This window comes from Peromyscus californicus, unplaced genomic scaffold, assembly GCF_007827085.1.
Source record: "Peromyscus californicus insignis strain IS unplaced genomic scaffold, ASM782708v3 Scaffold_22__1_contigs__length_63687245, whole genome shotgun sequence".
Lineage (NCBI taxonomy): Eukaryota > Metazoa > Chordata > Mammalia > Rodentia > Cricetidae > Peromyscus > Peromyscus californicus.
In genome coordinates this window covers 33793742-33801365 of record NW_026294525.1, presented here as the reverse complement: position 1 = coordinate 33801365, position 7624 = coordinate 33793742, and the positions used below count along the sequence as shown (strand labels likewise).

Below are 7624 nucleotides of genomic sequence, written 5' to 3'. Positions count from 1 at the left end.
TTCCCTGGGAGAAGTGTTAGCCTGGCTTCACCATCTCAGAAATCACATGTTACTGCTTTTTCTCTCCCCCTCGTTCCCTTCCCAGCAAACTCTCCTCTTGGCATCAACGTTATTTACCGCAACTTTAATGACTTCGAATTGTTTTGTCTGTCCCCGAACCTTGTAGAAAAGGGGAAGCGTAAACTCCCCCCAAAGCCAGTTGGCAGTCCGCAAGCAGAAGGCTGTCAATATCGAAATACAATACTAGCTTGATCCAGATTTGACGCGCTGACAAAGGCTGGGTTTGCTATTTAGGAAAGCTCAGCCATCTTGACTGAGTACATCGAGCGGGCGGTCCCGTCTTATTGCCTAGGCACTTTACCAGGGATTTCTAAGTTGAGGTAGAACTCCCAGCATCCTTTAGAGCAGCAGAGGCCTAACCCGCTGAAGCTGTCAATACAAACCCCATTTAGGATGCGGAAAAGAACGCGCAAGTTTCAGACTTTATTATGCATTCTTCCACTCTCGAAAAGGGCAAATTAAACTCCGTACGAGCTTAGAACTTTATTTCTTATTTTTCTTGACCTGTGGCATGTCTTTAGTCCCCCCCACCCCCCCACCCCCACCGGGTAGCAATGGTAGGAGACCAGGGCCCACTCTTTAATGGCTGAATGCACACATTTCACCAGCACATGGTGGTGGATTCGCTGCTCTGCGAATTGCCTCAGGAAAAAAAAAAAAAAAAAAAAAAAAAAAAGTAAAGTGCAAAAGCAGACAAAGAAATCTATAACCTTCTCAGTCTGTTCCCATTTTGTTCGGGCCGTTCTTTGGAGCCAGCTCGGGAAAGCAGGCGACCGCGGATCGCGAAGAAGAGATGCACCTGAACCAGCAGTGTCTGCGGGCGGCCGCCTGGGCCGAGCCGCTCAATTGCTGCTTTCCAGCGGCGAAGGCGCAGCAGCAGTAACAGGGAAGCCAGCGCGAGCCTCCCCGGCGGCGGCGGCGGCGGCGGCGGCGGCGGCACCGGCACCAGCGCAGTTTCCCCTCTCCCCAGCCCTGACTCTACGCGCACATGCGCACTGCGCCCGCAGCCCTGGACCATTTGTCAGGACTACTCGTGAGACGGAGAAAAAAAAAAGAGAGAAAATTTGGGGGTAAGAAGCGGCTGATCGAATCTAATCTCTAATTAATCCGCAGCTCGGGCCCGTGCCAAAGCCATTCATTGATTTTCCTTTCTTTCTTTTCTTTTCTTTTTTTTTCTGGGGGAGGATGAAAGTTCCGAGACCTTAGCGAGGGAAGGAAGCGCACCCTCGTCTTGGGAAAGAGATCAGGGGAGGGGAAGGAGGGAAGGGGTTTCTCCCCCACTTCTCTGCGCCTCTGGGAAAGAGGAGAAAACTTAATCCCGGGGGGGAAAAAAAAAAAGTGGGCAAGTGACTCGGAAGCGGCTGGCGGGGGAGTCTGTGGGCATCTCGCTCCGAAGTAGTGAGTGCGAGTGCGAAAGAGGAACAAAAGAGAGAGAAAAGAGAAAGGAAAAAATGGGGGGAGGAGAGACTTGTATTTTTTTTTTTTTTTTTTTTTTTGCTGCTTTTGCGCGCACACGGGGAAGGGTGTGGGGGGCCGTGCGGAAGGGAGCGGGCCGAGGCGGCCGCGATCGGGCCGTCGCCGGCGCGCAGGCGGCGGGATGCGTGTGGGCCCCCCTCCCCCGCGGCTCCCCCCCCCCCCACCTCCGGAGCTTGTCACTTTGGTCGCTTTTTTGACACCGGGCGCGGGGTGGCGGCGGCGGCGGTGAAAGGCGGGGGGGGGGGGGGGGGGGAGAGAGAGAGCGCGGCGCCGCGGGGCTGCGTGTCCGGGGCGGCGCTGGGGGGGGGGGGATGGGGGGGGAAAGAAACGCGGCGGAGCCGCAGCCTCCCCGGGGTGTGTGTGTGTGTGTGTGTAATGGGAGGTGGGGGGCGCGGCGGGCGAGCGCGGTCGGCCCGAGGCAGGGGGCGCCGGCTACCGGAGGGGGACCGTGGGCACGATCGCGGTCGCGACTCGGTGCGGCGGCGGCGGCGGCGGCGGCGGCGGCGGCGGGAGGACGCGAGCCCCGGCGCGCCGCCCCTGCGGCTCCCCCCCTCCGCCCGTTGTGGCCTTTGTGCCGGGCGCGCACCGGGAGAGCGAGCGAGCGGGCGGGCGGGCGGGCGAGCGGGCGAGCGGGCGCGAGAAGTCCAAGTACGGGAGACCGAGGCAGTGGGAAAAAAAAAAAAGAGAGAGAGAGAGAGAGAGAGGGAGAGAGGAGGCCGGGCTACTTTGCTTCCCGGCTCGGCGGCTGCGGAGAACGGACTGGTTGAATGTGGCAGCAGAGGCGCGTCTCGGCGGCGCGGCCGTGTGTGTGTGTGTGTGTGTGTGTGTCGGTGTCGGTGTGTGTGTGTGTCGGTGTGTGTGTGTGTGTATGGGTCGGGTGTGTGTGTGAGTGTGAGCGCGCGCGGAGAGGCCTCCGCGACTCGCACCGCGCGCACACGCACCCTCAACACGCACGCACAACCCGAGCCGCGGCGGGGCCGGCGGCCGAGAGTTTGCGTGTGTGCTCTCCCCGGCTCGCCTTCCTCCTCCCCCGCTCGCCGCCGCCGCCGACTGTGGGAGAATTTCCTAGAGATCGCCTCCAATTTCCGCCATTTTGGGAAAGTTGCACGGAAAAAAAAAAAAAAAGAAAGAAATAAAGCCTCTGCTTGATTTTTTTTTTTTTTTTCCTGCCCGAGGCAGGAAAGTGCTTTTTTGGGGAGCGCGGCGGCGGCGGCGGCGGCGCGGGCCCGACATCGGCGGCGTCCCCGCGGGGAGGAGGGCGCGGGCCGAGCCGGGCACCCGCGCCGTCGCGGTGTTCTTCTTAGTGCAGCGCCGCCGGTGCGGGCGGGCGGGCAGGCGGGCGCGGGCGTGCGAGGCGGCGGCGGCGGCCGGCGGGAGGGCGGGCGAGCTGCGGCCGGGGGGCCCGCGGTGCCTGCAACTTGTTTACGGCCGCCCGCGGTGGCCGAGGCCGGCGACCCGGGTCCGCCTGGCGCCGCGTGCGTGCGCCGATCTGCGCTCATGGGCTGCTGTCTGCTCCACGCTCGCGTCCTGGGCCCGGCGGGGCCGGCCTCGCGCGGCGGCGGCAGTGGCGGCGGCGGCGGGGCGGGGGAAGTAGAGGCCGGCGGGGGTGGGGATCGGGAAGCGCAGGAGCCGAGGCATCCGCCGCGCGCCCCGCCAGCCAGCCAGCCAGCCAGCCAGCCGACCGGAGGAGGAGGCAAACTTAAGAGCGGCCGGGCGAGGGGCGCGCTGGCTGGCGGAGGGAAAACTTTAATCGCCTCCTGAGGGTGGGAAAAAAAAAAAAAACCCAAAAAACCAAAAACCCAAAAAGACAAAAAGAAAAAAAAAAGGGAGGGGGGTGATTCTGGGATCCGAACCCCGCGATCACGGCCCCCACCGCGCCACCGTGAGAGAAAGTTGACCGGCGGGGCGGCTTTCTCCGCGCCCCGGCCCGCGCGGAGGCAGAGGTGTCTGTCTGTCCGTCCGCGCTCCGTGAGAGCCAGGGTGGGAGATCGAGCCGCACTGCCGGGTCGCGTGGGTCAGGGCTCTTGCCCCACCCTTCCACGGGGACACGAAGGTAAACGACGCTTCGGTTTCCCTTCTCTGTCCTCCTGCAGCCACCGCCCAGCTTCCTTTTCCTCCTCTTTCCCCGCTGATTTTTTTTTTCTTTTTATTTTTTTTTAAGAGGGGACCCGAAAAACGGAGTCTCTTTCCTTATGCAACTTCCTCAGGCGCCGTTTGCACGGCCCTTCCCCCTCCGCCTTCTGCATCCCTTGGCCCGCTCCTTTGCCACCTCGGGGCCACCGCCAGAAACATGCATGTGAGATCAACCAAAGTGCCCAGGAACAAAAATAGATTTTAAAAAATTGTTCTAAGTTAAGGGAAACTGAGACGATTGTGGTGTGTGTGTGTGTGTGTGTGTGTGTGTGTGTGTGTGTGTGTGTGTGTGTGTGTGTGTGCAGGGGGAGCGTTGAATTTTCATTTCGATTTTCGTAGATGGTTGGTTGTGATGTCTTTATTGGTGTGGGGAGCCCGGGAGGCTCTGTACTGGCTACCTCGGTCGCGTAGATTTTTGCGCAAGTTTTTAGAAAAACACTGAGTCGAGCAGAGAGCATTTCTCCGGAAAGTTTCAAGTGCAGCAAAATAACGAGCCTGCAAAACTGGCCAAGGGGGGACCTCTAGTGGTTAAACGCATCTTAAGTTCTCGAGGCCGAGAGCAAAGTTTGGCCTTTACTTGTAGCTACGTAGCCGGTTTAGACGTGGAAGTAATTAGAGGACCTGAGTTAGCAGCCAGATGTGGGAAAGGATGCTGATTAGAAATAAAAAGTTTTGTAAATCAGAGAACAATGAAGTCTGAGTTTTCGGGACCTGTGATTTCCACCCTTCCTTGCTTACATTAAAAAACAAATCTTTTTTTTTTTTTTATTCTGAGATTTGAGATTGGCACACCGTAGACAAGGAAATTTGTTTTATAATTACCATCATCTGTATCCTTCATCGTTTTTTTCCCCTCTAAGTAAGGAGTCATGGCAGTAGCTTAATCTGAAATGTTAAGGAGAAATCAAAATAAAACATGTCCTTAAAACTTGGCGAATAGTGAAAAAAAACTTTTGAAATTTGCTTTTGCTTTTTATAGGAGCCGATCGTTTCGTTGTCTGATACATCTAATTTCAGGCTAACAAGTTATTCACTAACCTACATATATACTCAAAAAATAAATAGTACCTTCTCTTTGTAAGAATGTATTTTTGATTCACTGAGTAAAAAAGTTATTTCGGGGATACTTTGTATAACTTATGATTTAAAACATTGATATGGGTAAAAATTATATGAGTTGTTGAACTATTTCCCAGTGTTTATAATGTAAAGAATCCCGAATTTTAAAGGTTAAAAACCAGAGAAATGACGGTTGTGTCAAATCATCCTTGTGTTACCACCTGCCTGTCATGTGTACAATGAGAGAGACAAGGTCCAAGTTCAAGGCTGGTGTTGAACTTACATTTTCCTGCCTCAGGGTCCCTAGTGCTTGGGTAACATCACTCTTATTTACAATGTGAAATTTTATTGTGTGAACTTAGACTATGGGATGATGTGAATGATTATAATTAATTTCACCTCATGTGGAACTGGTTAATTTTATTTTAATACACAGAGCAGTGTTGTGTGGAATGATGCATGTTGAGTTTGAATTGTAGATTGTAAACGTGAAGGCGTTATGAGAGTGCTTTGATTTTTTTTTCTTTTTCTTTCTTCCTTTTCCTCTTTTAAAATCATTGCTAGATCCTTAAGAGAAGTCTTGGGGGTACTCGGCAGTTGTGAAGGCCACCAGACAGTTCTGTCTTTCACCAGCGCTCAAGGTAAGAGCCGCCTGATGCAACCAATTGTTTTTTATCTACTAGAAATGCTGAACCTGCATTTGGAAATCAAGGAGAGTGTGTGGCAGGGTGAGCAGAGAGAAATAAAAAACTAAGTTTGTGGGAACTGCTTTGAACGTATGAACAAGGAGATACCAAGTGTGCTTGAAAAGTTAGGAAAAATGAGATTGTGCTAGGGTGTGTGTATGTTTTTGGTGTGGGTGCATGGAGATGGAGAGGCCAAAGATCACCTGGAGTTGCTACTTGTCTTCCTGTATTGCTGGCTACCGGCTACCTTTTTTTTTTTTTGGAAACCTGGTCCCTCTCTCTGAATCTGTCTCTCTGATTGGCTGGCTAGATTGGCTGGCCAATGAGCTCCAGGGCTTCTTAGGTTGCTCCCCTCCCCCTAGTGCTCAAGTTGCAGATGAGGGTGCTTTTATGAGAGTGTTAGGATCTGAACTCAAGTCTTCACACTTTTGTGGCTGTTGCTTTATTGACTGAGCCTTCTCCCCAGCCCCATTTTGGGGGGGGGGGGGAGGCGGACGGGCTGAGGGTGAGGATGAGGGTGTGTTTCGAGGCAGGGTTTCTTTGTGTAGCCCTGACTGTCCTGGAACTCACTCTGTAGACCAGTCTGGCCTCTCACTCACAGAGATCCGCCTGCCCCTGCCTCCTGAGTGCTGGGATTAAAGGACTGTGCCACTGCTGCCCTGCAGTTACTGGATTCTTAATTAGCATTTCAGCACCCCTTTTTCTACTGGAAGCAATGTTTTTCTTTTCAACTGAAAAAGTGAGAAAACAAGAACAAAACGATTGTGAATTAATATCTTATATAAATGTACAATAGTAGCGAAGAGCCGGGAACTTTAAATGTGTTTGGAGTCTGAGCTACAATTTTGTAGCTAAATTTTATGATAGTGTGTGTGTGGGGGGAGGGTTAATTAATTAATATGTAATTAACATTTAAGTGTCTCCTATGGATTAAATCCAAGAAGGCCTTACTTCTGCCACATACCACGTCTTAGGGATATAGCATAGACTTGTGAGTTTTTGAAAACATTTCTGTGGGATATAGAGCTATTATCTAATAAGATCTTTTTGCTCATCTTGAAGGGTGCTAGCTTAACGGCAATAAATAATCCAGGACCTACCTTTAGGATCAAGACCATGTGATGGGGGAAACCACAGCGGGGTTAGAATATCTACGTAGTGCTTTCTGTTATTTATTTCATTTCTACTCTTTTTTTTTTTTTTTTTTTTTTTGGTTTTTCAAGACAAGGTTTCTCTGTGTAGTTTTGGTACCTGCCCTGGATCTCGCTCTGTAGACCAGGCTGGCCTCGAACTCACAGAGATCCGCTGCCTCTGCCTCCCCAAGCGCTGGGATTAAAGGCGTGCGCCACCACCACCCAGCATCCCTTCCTACTCTTTGCTCTTCCTTTCTCCTTTCCAACTGGCCTTCCTGCCTCCTCTGTCTTGAGTACTAAAGAGTTTGTTCATTTCTGTTTGGCAGAAGCCAAAGGAAATGAAAGTTGGCTTTCCTTTTAAAATTTATTTACTTATTATTAGTATTCCTCGGTGTGTGTGCTGGGGGTGGTGGTGTGTATGCATCATATTACATGTATGGCAGTCAGAGGGCAGCTTTGGAGTTATTTCTTCCTTTCCATGTTTATGTGGGTTCTGGGACTTGAACTCAAGTTGTCAGGCCCAAATGACAGATGCCTTTACTCACTGACCATCTCACTGGCCTAAGCCTTTTTTTTTTTTTTTTTTTTTTTTTTTACAAGCAGAGCTAATTCCCTTTTGTGGATCAGGTGTGGATTACAAGTGACACTGAATAATGACCAGAGAATAAAAGTGATTGTGAACAGTAGTTTATTGTCATTTTCTGTTTGTGGCGTGACTTAAGTAGTGCAGTTAGTAGAAGTCACAGGTTTCATCCTTGTACCTGTGTGGGTGATCCTACAGAGACAGCGCACAAGAACAGCTACCTGACCATGCAAACAAGAGCACGATTCCAGGGAGAGGAGTACCCCGGCTTTCTGGGGTAGTCAGTGTAGTATCTGTGTGCTACCGAGTTGAAGACAATGCTTATCAGTCTTCACCTGAGGAGCCACACGTGCTGGGGATAGCAAGCTAGACCAGGAGTCAGCAAACGGAACTCGGCAATCTATATCATCTCGTTTGAGTTACTGGGCCTCCTTCGGCCTGGATTTTCCCCTCTGGAGAATGGGAATGCCACTATTTGCCTTTTGTTGTAAAGG

At 52.0% G+C, this 7624-nt stretch overlaps 1 protein-coding gene across 8 annotated transcripts in view; it reads left to right on the top strand.

Moving 5' to 3' along the window:
* Nucleotides 1-1026: 1026 nt before the first annotated feature.
* The window catches only part of L3mbtl3 (L3MBTL histone methyl-lysine binding protein 3), a 114778-nt gene continuing 108180 nt past the window's right edge, over nucleotides 1027-7624 (top strand). For 2 of the 8 annotated variants that reach the window (XM_052751242.1, XM_052751236.1), the window contains exons 1-2: nucleotides 1042-1130; nucleotides 5293-5369. The gene's annotated coding sequence lies outside the window, so the exon portion shown is untranslated. Of the gene's footprint in view, nucleotides 1131-1871; nucleotides 1891-3162; nucleotides 5370-7624 lie in introns of those variants that run through there. The other 6 variants (XM_052751240.1, XM_052751234.1, XM_052751237.1 and 3 more) reach the window with 5 other exon arrangements.